The sequence below is a fragment of the Pan paniscus genome, chromosome 11 (assembly GCF_029289425.2).
Source record: "Pan paniscus chromosome 11, NHGRI_mPanPan1-v2.0_pri, whole genome shotgun sequence".
Taxonomy (NCBI): Eukaryota; Metazoa; Chordata; class Mammalia; order Primates; family Hominidae; genus Pan; species Pan paniscus.
In genome coordinates this window covers 25919942-25933046 of record NC_073260.2, presented here as the reverse complement: position 1 = coordinate 25933046, position 13105 = coordinate 25919942, and the positions used below count along the sequence as shown (strand labels likewise).

Sequence of the window (13105 nt, the reverse complement as noted above, 5' to 3'; positions counted from 1 at the left end):
TCAAAGGTGAGCAAGTAAAGGGGCCTGGGCTTAGAACTTTGGCTCAGCCTGTCTTCATCCACTGTATCCTGACACCTCTCCTACTCCTTCTCTTTAATGTACAACTGAGACTGGGATACCCTTAGACTGAAAGGAAGGACACGGCCATGTAGAAAAGAATTGACTGAAGGGGAGGAGTACTCGTGAACCTCTTGCTTCAGTCTCCCAATGTTCTGAGAGAGGAGGAACCAGGTAACTGCTGCTAACTGCCATTTCCCCACCATCTGGGCCTAAGGAAGCAGAAGTAAGGCTTAATTAATAGCCAGGGTTGCTTGGAGATTCACTTTACTTATTTAAACCAACAAAAAGACTTAAGATTTAGCCTGTTGGAATATGGTTCTAAGAGGCTTATATTCCCAAGAAACTAGTCCTTAGTTTCTTTTGTTCTTTGCTACTTTGTGATCCCTGCTAGAGACAGGCCACTTGCTTTGGGTTACCGTAATTTTCTTTTCTTTTTTTTTTTTTTTTGTTTTTTGAGACAGAGTTTTGCTCTTGTTGCCTAGGCTGGAGTGCAATGGCGTGATCTCGGCTCACCGAAACCTCCGCCTCCCGGATTCAAGCGATTCTCCTGCCTCAGCCTCCCATGTAGCTGGGAATTACAGGTGCCCACCACCATGCCTGGCTAATTTTTGTATTTTTAGTAGAGACGGGGTTTCTCCATGTTGGTCAGGCTTGTCTCGAACTCTGCCCTCAGGTGATCTGCCCACCTCGGCCTCCCAAAGTGCTGGGATTACAGGTGTGAGCCACTGTGCCTGGCCTGGGTTACCATAATTTTCTAAGCACACTTCCTAGTGACACCTGGCCCAATTTGACACCTGTGTAGAAGCAATAATCAATGAAAGCATCTTCAGATATTCTAGGCCCATACTCAGAGCCAGCTGGACTTTGATTTGGTATTGGTCCCAACCTCTGGGGTGACATATGCTGTTCTTCATTGATTTTGTTTTTGTATGTTTTGAGACAGACTCTCCCCCTGTTGCCCAGGCTGGAGGGGGGTGGCGCAATCTCTGCTCATTGCAACCTCCGCCACCTGGGTTCAAGCGATTCTTGTGCCTCAGCCTCCTGAGTAGCTGGGTTTACAGTCATGTGCCACCAAGCCCAGCTAACTTTTGTATTTTTAGTAGAGACAGGGTTTCTCCATGTTGGGCAGGTTGGACTCAAACTCCTGGCCTCAAGTAATCCGCCCACCTTGAGCTCCCAAAATGCCGGGATTACAGGCATGACCCACCGTGCCCAGAATGTTTTTGAATTATAGAAAACCCCTTGGGTTTGGTGGGAGGGAGTGAGGGTTTCATCCATGATACAGTGACACTTAAAAAATCAGTTTATTCAAATGCACTAAAGGAATTGCTTGATAAATTAAGGACAGTAATACCTCTGGCCTTAGATAGAAATGATTAGAAGGTCCTTCTTAGATAGAAATGATTAGAAGTCCAGAGGAATCTGGGAAGGAATTTCTAAATTTTCTCTTTCCATTGACATAAGGTACCAGGGTATGAAATTCATTTGTCCTTGTATATATGCATTTATTTAACAGATATTGGGTATCTAATACATATTAGAGAATCATCCCTTAGATTATCTTGATAGAGAAAGGAAAAGTTCTGGAGAAATGGTGGAGAGTCATTCCCAGGAATATAGCTTTGTAAGAAAATTTTCCTGGATCAATTGGTAAAGTTTTCTGGAACCACTAGGTGGTGATATTACATTATGAAAATGACATGCTTTCCTTGACACCTTTCAAATAACTGCAGGCCTCTGGTAATTTCTGAGGCCAGTGTCTCCACAACCAAAGAAACGTCTTAATGAGTAAATGAAGAAAAACACATTCCATCATTTACATATATAAATTTACATATGTAAATTTAAATGCTTCAGGGGACTGGTAGTTCCTCGAGAGAAGGGTCTGTGCCTATTGTTTTCATGGTTACAACCCCAGGTGGCGTGTAGGAAGCCCTTGATCAATGTTTGATGAATGAATCCAACTCTGAACAATTTTGATGACCATTGAAAGGACCATTCCAAGAGTGTGGCAAAAAAGGTGGCACATGTCCAAAAGGCCTAGGATTTTGGGAATTAGGAGCTGTTGATGATCCTGACAGATTATCAGTTGGGCAGAGACTCAGGAAGGCAGTATTTGGAAGGGCAGAAATATCAAAAGTGATCTGAGGCACTTATAATTCTTTGTATCCCCTAAGCTTACCTTGGCCAGATTTCATCCTTTAAAAAATACAGGGAGGGGCCGGATGCAGTGGCTCACGCCTGTAATCCCAGCACTTTGGAAAGCCGAGGTGGGTGGATCACGAGGTCAGGAGATCAAGACCATCCTGGCTAACACAGTGAAACCCTGTCTCTACTAAAAATACAGAAAAATTAGCTGGGTGTGGTGGCACGTGCCTGTAGTCCCAGCTACTTGGGAGGCTGAGGCAGAATTGATTGAACCTGGGGGGTAGAGGTTGCAGTGAGCCAAGATTGCACCACTGCACTCCAGCCTGGGCAACAGAGCAAGACTCTGTCTCAAAGAAAAAAAAAAAAAAAAAGAAAAATACAGGGAGGGTGTAAACCAATAAATTCTGATGTGTATATATATATATAGGCAAGGGTTGAAGATAAGGTAGAAATGTCTACTTTATATTTTTGGCCTTAACTATGCCAATGTAATTAGAATTCCCTATATTTAAAATGGTTCCTTTTACTTATTGAATATATATGTATAAAATTTTTGGGGGGTCTATATTACTTCTTGGGATGGCTTTGCCTTAGAAGGAATCTTCAAAAATCATTTTTAAAAAACTCTTCTCTGCCTCTCATTCATTGTTTTATTTGCCCATTCATTTATTTGCTATAAATTCATTCATTCCTCAAATATTTATTGAGCACCTATTATGTACAAAGCAGTGGTCAAGTTTGTGTGATCATCTTTGACCTTTTCTTTTTATGGTCCATCTGAATTCGGTTAATTAGCAAGTCATATGAGGTGCAGCATCCAAATCTATCCACTTCTCTCTGCTTTTTCTGCTATTACCCTAGTCCAGGTCTCTGTCTTCTTGCATCTGGATTATTGCATTACCCCTAGTCTTTTTTTTTTTTTTGAGACAGGGTCCCGCTCTGTTGCCCAGGCTGCCAGGTTGGAGTGCAGTGGCACCATCACAGATCACTGCAGCCTCGACCTCCTGGGTTCAAGCTATTCCCCATCTCAGCCTCATGAGTAGCTGGGATTACATGTGTGTGCCACCATGCCCAGCTGTTTTTTATATTTTTTGTAGACATGGGGATTTGTCATGTTGCCCAGGCTGATCTCAAACTCCTGGGCTCAAGCCATCCTCCTGCCTCAACCTTCCAAAGTACTGGGATTATAGGGATGAGCCACCATGCCAAGCCTAACCCCTGATCTTTACCCCGACCATCCATTCTTCCATCTTTCCACCATGTGAATATCATGATACATCTTTCCTTAAAACTCTCCTTTCCCCTTAGGATCAAGCCTAACCTCTTTCACTTGGTTTACAAGCCTCACAAGGCAGGGCTATGACCTGGCTTCTCTCCCCCCAGCCCCATTGCCACTCACTCTCACCTTGTTCTATGTGCTCTAGCCAAGACTTTTTTCTTTAGGTTCTTCTAATGAACCATGTCCTCTCTTACCTTCTGACTTTTTTTTTTGGTACTTTTTCTTCGACTTCTTCTTCCCCCTTCTGCCTGGCTATTTTCTACTCATTCTTTAGGTCTCAGCTTACATATGACTTATTTGGGAATAAGCTTTTTCTGACCACTGTCAAGATGAAGTTCTCCTCTTTCACTTTTTCTCTCATAGCAACTATTGGGGTTCACAGCTTGTCTGTTGCCACCCTCTACTGCCAGACTGACTTCTGCGAGTGGCAGAGCTCTCTCTGTCTTCACTATATAAATATCTGGCACCTCACTGAGTGCCTGGCCCACTGTAAGTGCTTAATAATATATGTTGAATGAGTGAATAAATGAAAAAATATATATGATGTGTCTTCTTTCTTCAGTGTACTTATAATCCAGCAGTGTGAGGTAAGTGGTACAAAGAAAGAACTACAGTGATGAGAAGAAGGAGAGGTCACTTTGGATATTACCATTTAAGGCTGGGTTGGGTTTTGGCAAGTGAAGATGTTTGTGGAGGTGGCGTTTGAAGTGGAGGGAAGTGACATAGGTGGGAAAAGTTTGGGGAGCAGGCAAGGAGCATAGTGTTCCTATCTCAGAAGAGTAGGAGTGGGACTGAAGACAGCTTGTGACTAGATTGTGCAGGGCCTCGACTCTGATAGCCAATGGGGAGACATTGATGGCTTCTGAATCAGGGAGTGATAGCACTAAATCAATGCCTTAGAAAATGCTAATCTAATGGCAGAGTGAAACATGAATTGGAGAGAGAACAGCAAGACCAGTTAGGAGGCTATCATAGAAATCAAGATGGGAGGTGATCAGGGCCTGAATTATGTATATGTCAATAAGAATGGAGACAAAAGGATACTATGCAAAGGAAGAATGAACCAGAACCCGGAAACCAGAAAGGAAGAGTGAGGGAAAGGGAGGAGTGAGGTGCTTTATTATCGGAAATATGAAGTCAAGAGGAAGAACCAATTTAAGGAAAGATAGAGATCATTAATCAAACCTTTACAATGAAATTGTGGTTATATATACATTTTACTTATGAGAATTCCGTCAATGTGTGGGGTTAAAATGAAAGCCCAAGTGGGAGGGAGTGACAAAGAAGATGCACTACAACTAATGGGAGCTGTTCCAGTTCTTCCACTCTGAAAATACGTCCCAGAGGGAGTGTGAGATGGGGAAGGTCAAGTTGCTGTTCCTCATTTTATGTCAACCGTGTGTATTTTATGGTTGACATAGGGATTATTTAAGGATAACTGTGGTTATTCATGATTTATGTCTTATACACTGATTTTAGAACCAAATTCCCAAGCCAGATTTTGCTTTCTATTTATTTATTTTTAATTTTATTTTTTGAGACAGAGTCTCACTCTGTTGCCCAGGCTGGAGTGCAGTGGCTCAATCTTGGCTCACTGCAACCTCTGCCTCCCAGGTTCAAGTGATTCTCCTGCCTCAGCCTCCTGAGTAGCTGGGACTACAGGTGCCTGCCCCCACTCTTGCCTAATTTTTTTGTATTTTTAGTAGAGATGGGGTTTCACCATGTTGGCCAGGCTGGTCTTGAACTCCTGACCTCAGGTGATCTGCCCACCTCGGCCTCCCAAAGTGCTGGGATTATAGGCATGAGCCACCGTGCCTGGCCAGATTTTGCTTTTTAAAGCATGTGCCAGGCCCCAGGCTTGGCAGTAGGCAGATACTAAGAAAACACATCAGTCACTGCATTGGAGCTGCTCACAGTCTAGTTGGGTAGAAAGATATGGAAGCAGACAATGAGCACTACAGTCTAGGTGAGCAGTCAGAGAGAAGGGTGGAGGCAGAGGGAAAGGAGACTGGTGGCTGGTGTGTCGAGGCAGAGGTGGTGCTGGGCCCTGGGAATGGAGAGAGATCTAGGAGTCGTTAGAACAGGTGAGCGCAGCAATAGGCGTGCATGAGCCTCTCAGAGGGAAAGAATATTGAGGAGGAAGAGGACTAAAGGCCACAGCCAGGAACATACAAGAAGGTAAGCAGTCAGAAAACAGAAGAGTTGTCAGAGAAGCAGCAGGAAAACTCAGGCAAGGGGGATGAGGACTGTGAATAGGCAAGTGGTCTGCATAATGAGGAAGACAATGGTGACTGCAGAGTGAATGAAGTTTCAGCAGTGTGGTGAGGGCAAAATAAGGGGTCCCCAGGCCGGGCACGGTGGCTCATGCCTGTAATCCCAGCACTTTGGGAGGCTGAGGCGGGCGGATCACGAGGTCAGGAGTTCAAGACCAGCCTGGCCAATATGGTGAAACCCCATCTCTACTAAAAATACAAAAATTAGCCTGGCGTGGTGGCGTGTGCCTGTAATCCCAGCTACTCAGGAGGCTGAGGCAGAAGAATTGCTTGAACCTGGGAGGCGGAGCTTGCAGTGAGCCGAGATCACACCACTGCACCTCCAGCCTGGGCAACAGTGCAAGACTCCGTCTCAAAAAAAAGAAAGAAAAAAAAAAAAAGGTGGGGGAAGGCCTTCAGTGATTGGAAAGAATCTGGAAGCAAAGGCAATACATGCCACTTCTCTAAGTTCCAGCTCCAGAACAACTAACTTAGATATGTCCTCTAGTTTCCAATCAGATTTCCCTGGAGAAGGTTTGGGATCCCTGGATGCCATGACCTTTGCCCCTGTTTCTTTATAGTATGGTCTGCTATGTCCACTGGAAGGGCACTTCACCATCACAGTACATGGATCCAGAAACAGACTTTACTCTACATAAGCCTTATATTCAAACCTGAGTGCAATCCAGCTGATCTCAACTGTGGTTGTTGCATTTTAGACTACACATATCTATATTATTTTCTTCCATAAGTAGCATCCATATTCCCACATGATTGCAATTGCTAACTTGCTAATAGCTTCCCTTGAGTTTGCTTCTTGCAATTATCTAATCAGAAGGCAACATATGCAATTTATTACAGGATGCAGGGAGCTCTGGGTGTTTTTTTTTTTTAAGTCAATGGTTCCTATCCTAGTTATACTGTTCTTTTAAACAGATTTAAATAATAAGAAAAGCTCTTTCATATATACCCATGTAGTTAGCATTTCCAGTGTTCTCTTTATTCCTTTGTGTAGATCCAGACTTCCATATGGTACCATTTTCCCACAACTTGAAAGACTAACATTTCTTGTAGCGCATGTTTGCAGATGATGAATTCAGTCAGCTTTTGTAAGTCTGAAAAAAATCTTTATTTTACCTTCATTTTTGGAAGATATTTTTTGCTGGGTAAAGAATTCTGTTTTTCTTTTTCTTCTTTTTGTTTTATTTTTCTTAAGAGTCAGGGGGTCACTCTGTTGCCCAGGCTGGAGTCCAATAGTGTGATCATAGCTCACTGCAGCCTCAAATTCCTGGGCTCAAGCAATCCTCCCACCTCAGCCTCCCGAGTAGCTAGGACTACAGGCATGCACCACCATATCTGGTTACTTTTTAAAATTTTTTTGTAGAGATGGGTCTTGCTATTATTTATATACACAGGCTGGCCTCAAGCCATCCTCAAACCATCCCTTCACCTCGGCCTCCCAACATGCTGGGATTACAGGCATGAACCACTGCACTCAGCCTGTTTTTTTTCTTTCAATACATTAAAGATATTGCTTCCCTGTCTTCTGTCACATAGTTTCTGATGAGACGTCTGATGTCATTCTTATTTTTGCTCCTGTGTATGTAATGTGTAGTTTTTTTTTTTTCCTGGCTGCTTTTAAGATTTTATCTTTTTCACTAGTTTTAAGCAATTTGATCATGATGTACTTTTAGGTTTCTTCACGTTTCTTCTGCTCAGAGTTCATTGACCTTCTTGGATTTGTGGGGTTTACAGTTTTCATCAAACTTGGAAAAAGCCCAACCACTATTTCTTTAAATATATTTTCTGTCCCCTACTTTCTTCTGGGATTCCAGTTATTATACATATCTATTCCAGTTAATAATATGTGTCTATTAGGCTGCTTGAAGTTGTTCCATAGCTCACTGATGATCCATTTATTCATTTATTTTGGTCTTCTTTGTGTTTAATTTTGGGTGGTTTCTACTGCTGTGTCTTCGAGTTCACCAATCTTTTTTTGTGCAATGTCTAACCCATTGTTAATCCCACCTTTTGTGTTTTTTATCTCAGGCATTATATTTGTCACCTCTAGTTGTTCAATTGGGTCTTTTTATATATATAAATATATATGTTATATATTTATATATAATATATAAGTATACATTATATATATTTATATAATATAGAAATATATTTTATATAAATTTACATACTCATTATATGATTATATAATATACTCATTATATGATTATATAATATACTCATTATGTGATTATATAATATACTCATTATATGATTATATAATATACTCATTATATGATTATATAATATACTCATTATATGATTATATAATATACTCATTATATGATTATATAATATACTCATATGATTATATAATATACTCATATGATTATATAATATACTCATTATATGATTATATAATATACTCATTATATGATTATATAATATACTCATTATATGATTATATAATATACTCATTATATGATTATATAATATACTCATTATATGATTATATAATATACTCATTATATGATTATATAATACACTCATTATATGATTATATAATATACTCATTATATGATTATATAATATACTCATATGATTATATAATATACTCATATTATTATATAATATACTCATGATTATATAATATACTCATTATATGATTATATAATATACTCATTATATGATTATATAATATACTCATTATATGATTGTATAATATACTCATTATATGATTATATAATATACTCATTATGATTATATAATATAATAAATATATATATCTTCCATGTCTTTACTTCACATACCTTTTTTTATTTTTATTTTTAAACAGGGTCTTGCTCTGTCACCCAGGCTGTGATCATAGCTCACTGCAACCTCAAACTCCTGAGTTCAAGCCATCCTCTCATATAGCTAGGACCACAGTCATGTGCCACCATGCCCAGCTAATTTTAAAAGTTTTTGTAAAGATGGGGTCTAAGTTGCTCAGGCTGGTCTCAGACTCCTGGCCTCAAGCCATCCTCCTGCCTCAGCCGCTCAATGTGCTAGGATTACAGGTGTAAGCCACCACACCTGGCCTACTTAACATGTCATTTCTCGGTTGGTTTCTATTGATTTTCTCCTTATTATGGTTCATATTTTTTTCTGCTTCTTTGCCATACCTGTTCACTTTTTTTTTTTTTTTTTTTTTTTTTTTGAGACGGAGTCTCGCTCTGTCGCCCAGGCTGGAGTGCAGTGGCGCGATCTCGGCTCACTGCAAGCTCCGCCTCCCGGGTTCACGCCATTCTCCTGCCTCAGCCTCCCGAGTAGCTGGGACTACAGGCGCCCGCTACCACGCCCGGCTAATTTTTTGTATTTTTAGTAGAGACGGGGTTTCACCGTGTTAGCCAGGATGGTCTCGATCTCCTGACCTCGTGATCCACCCGCCTCGGCCTCCCAAAGTGCTGGGATTACAGGCGTGAGCCACCGCGCCCGGCCACCTGTTCACTTTTTATTAGATACCAGATTTAACAAATTTTACCTTTTTGGGTTCTAGATATTTTTATATTCTTACAAGTATTCTTTAGCTTGTTCTGGGATGCAGTTAAGTTACTTAGAAACAGTTTGATCCTAGCTGGGTGCGGTGCATGCCTGTAATCCCAGCACTTTGGGAGGCTGAGGTGGGTGGATCACTTGAGGTCAGGAGTTTGAGACCAGCCTGGCCAACATGGTGAAACCCTGTCTCTACTAAAAATACAAAACTTAGCCAGGTGGGGTGGTGCACACCTGTAGTCCCAGCTACTTAGCAGGCTGAGGCATAAGAATCGCTTGAACCTGGGAGGTGGAGGTTGCAGTGAGCTGAGATCTTGCTACTGCACTCCAGCCTGGGCGACAGAGCGAGACCGTATCAAAAAAACAAAACAAAACAAAACAAAACCAAAACCAAAATCAAAAACAGTTTGATCCTTTTGGGTCTTGCTTTTAAGCATTTTTTTTTTTTTTTTTTTAGATGGACAAGTACAGCATTTAATCTAGGGTTGATTATTCCCCACAACTGAGGGAAGACCCTTCTGAGTATTCTATCTAATACCTCCTAAGGAATTAGAAGGTCTTTCCACTCTGGTTGATGAGCTTAAGAACTATTCCTGGCCCTGTGTGAGCTTTAAAGATTGTTCCCTGTAATTCTTTGGTGGTTCTTTCCCCAGCCTTGAGATACTTTCCTCAAACCCATGAGCTCATTAGCACTTAGCTGAAGTTGTGAGTGGGGACCCTCTGGAGACCTCTGGGGCCCTCTCTTTGTGTGACTGTCTCCTCTCTGGTACTCTGCCTTGGAACTCTAGCTGCCTTGGCCTCCCGAACTTCTCAGTTCAGGGATTTGGAGTTGGCCTGAGTTCCCTCTCCCTTTTGGAAAGTCTCTCCCGGGAATAAGCTGGGCTGATCACAGGGCACAGCTTGTCTCTTTTCTGTTTCTCAGGGATCACTGTCCTTCATTGCCTGATGTACAATATCTTAAAAACCATTGTTTCATATATTTTGTCCAGTCTTTTAGTTGTTTCAGGTGAAGGGAAAATCCAGTTCCTGTTATTCCATCTTGGCTGGAAACAGAAGTCTATATTGTTTTTTAATTTTGAAAAACGGAGGGCCTCTGGAATGTAGGATTATGCCAGGCCAAGTTGCTCATTATCAGGCCAGGAAAAGCAGCTCTTGAAGAGGCTGAAAGGGCTTCCAGCCTAACTGCGAGGGTGCTGAGTCATTCTAGCAGAGACCGGGCACTCTGCTTTTCTGGCTCTTATCAAGTCTTTAGCTTTTATCTTTGGACTCAACTTACTAGTTCACATTCCTTTGGTGGTGAAGGTTTGGTCTCTTCCACTTTGAAGCAGTATCTCTCCGCTTACACTTGAAATCTTGAATCTTTTACTTGGTTCTCTTTAGTCCCTGTTTGTGTATTTAGGTCACTAGAGGCTTCTACATCTGGGGCACATTAAAGTTCCTCAGTGGTATTTACAGCAACCAGCATCTGTTTCTGTAGAGAACAATTAACCCAAAGATACTACCTTGTTCTACCTTGAAGATGAATTACAGAGACACTTTTAAAAGGCAAATCCTTCATTTCAAGGGTGAATAAAATACCACTTAACAAAGCATTCCAGCTGGTTAAATTTAGGACATGAAAAAAACCTGACCTAAGAATATCGTCTGGCTTGGAGTCCAGGGTGTTTTTCCTTTTAGAGTAAATTTGGTACCTTTTCATTCATGTGAAGTTGTTGCCCCCCAGCATTTTATTCTGGGATGAAAGGTCAACAGGGACTGTCTTGTTGCTAAATCTAATGGACACTTCTCAGTTATTACACCTACTGGACCTCTTAACAATATTTGACACTGTTGACTATTATTTCCTTCTTAATACATCCCCTGACTTTTCCTTCCCCTTTCAGGCCTTTCTTCCTCTGCCTGTTTTTTCAGTTGGTACTACTCTTGGTTCTGTCCTGAGCTTTCTCACATTAAACATTCCCTGTGGGCTGTCTTATGCATGCCCATGGCCTCACAGGGAATTCCTAAATCTATATTTCTAGCCTAAGTATTTTTTGCTGAGCTTCAGACCATTATGTTCAACTGTTCACTTGACATCTTCACTTGGATGGCACATGGGTCACCCAACCTTAGCAGGCTCACAGTTGAACTCATCCATTCTCCCCTCAGTTCAGCCCTGCCTCTCATGTTCTTCATTTCTGCAAAGGGCACTTCTAAACAATTTCTCAAGCCAGAATTCCTTGCATTCCATCTTCTACTCAATCACCATGGCCTGTTGATTCTATCTCTTTCCATCCCTATTGCCACTTCCCTAGTTTGGTCATTGTCATCTTTTACCTGGATGACCAGAAAAGACTTCTAAGAGCAATTTTTGCTTCCGACCCTCATGTCATGCAAACGCCTCCACCCCTAACCAATTTGTTTTTTTCTTTTTTCATATTCTAGCCAGAGCAATCTTTCTAAAATGTGAATTAAAGGCTGTTGGGATCTTGCTTAAAATATTTGACAACTGCTCTATGCTCTTAAAATAAAGCCCAATCTCCTTATAATAAAATATACAGCCCTATATGATTTTTTTTTTTTTTTTTGAGACAGAGTTTCGCTTTTGTCTTCCAGACTGGAGTACAATGCGGTGATCTCAGCTCACTGCAACCTCTGCCTCCGGGTTCAAGCCATTCTCCTGCCTCAGCCTCCCGAGTAGCTGGGATTACAGGCATGCGCCACCACACTGGCTAATTTTGTATTTTAGTAGAGATGGGTTTCACCATCTTGGCCAGGCTGGTCTCAAACTCCTGAACTCAGGTGATCCACCTACCTCAGCCTCCCAAAGTGCTGGGATTACAGGCGTGAGTCACCGCGCCTGGCCGAGGCCCTGTATGATTTGGCCCCTGTTTACTTTCTTGCATATTACTGATTCCCTCACATTCTAAGTTCCCTGCCACATTTCCCATTGTTCAGTTCCTCAAACGTACAACGCCCCCTCTCACTTTCTGGCCTTTACATGTTTTGTTCTTTCTGCCTGTAACCCTTCCTTCCTCTCCTATACTTGGCTAAATCATGCTGCAGGTGATTTTCTTTGGACAGTCTTCCTTGACCCCCTTTATCATCTTGGTTTGCCTAGCTCCCCAGATTAAGTGAAATGTTATTCTATGCTTCCAGAGGTTGCTGTGTTTCCTCTATTGTAATGCTTACCCAATCTCCCACTTGACTATAAACTCCATCTTTTTCACTGCTATATGTATCCCCAGTGCCCAGTTATAAGGCTCAGCTCCGTAGGTGCTTAGCAAACACTTGTTGAATTGAACTTTAATGTGTCAGTAGCCACAGAAGTCTCAGTCCTGCTAGACCGTTGCCTTGCCACTTTGAGCAAGAGGACTGCTGGGAGAGATGGTATTCTATAATGGTTCTCTTGCTGGGAGCTGGATTTTTATTTCCCCACTGTTTATTTACTAGTTTAGCAACCTGATTCAGTTAACAACTCTGCATCTTAGTTGCTTCATATATAAATACAAATGCTTGAACTTTCTGAAAGCAAATGGTGTGGCCAGATTTTTTTTTCTTTTTCATTTCCTTGGTTACTAGAAAACCCAGGTAGTTTTTGAGGCAATTTCTATAAGACCTTCAAGAAACAGATGATGCCAATGCAATTTTGGCTATTTCAGAACCCAGGAAAAAAATGAAGATTTGTCAGCGCTAGGTAGGAAGCTAGACAGAGACAAAAACCAAATAAGGTTAGAAACAGGAAACTATAGACAAAAGGTCAAAGGTAAAAATCTCTTCATAGACCAATTTGACTGATGCCAATAGATGTAAAAATACTAATAAAATATTAGCAAATCAAATCCCACAGTGT

The 13105-nt window shown here is 41.3% G+C and overlaps 1 protein-coding gene across 4 annotated transcripts in view; it reads left to right on the top strand.

Annotated features, from left to right (window-relative positions):
• RGS3 (regulator of G protein signaling 3) overlaps window positions 1-13105 on the top strand; it is a 154019-nt gene continuing 140914 nt past the window's right edge. Inside the window, exons 1-2 of one of the 4 annotated variants that reach the window (XM_055117213.3) lie at window positions 253-283; window positions 543-641. The gene's annotated coding sequence lies outside the window, so the exon portion shown is untranslated. Of the gene's footprint in view, window positions 642-13105 lie in introns of all 4 variants that reach the window. The other 3 variants (XM_055117211.3, XM_055117212.3, XM_063594256.1) reach the window with 3 other exon arrangements.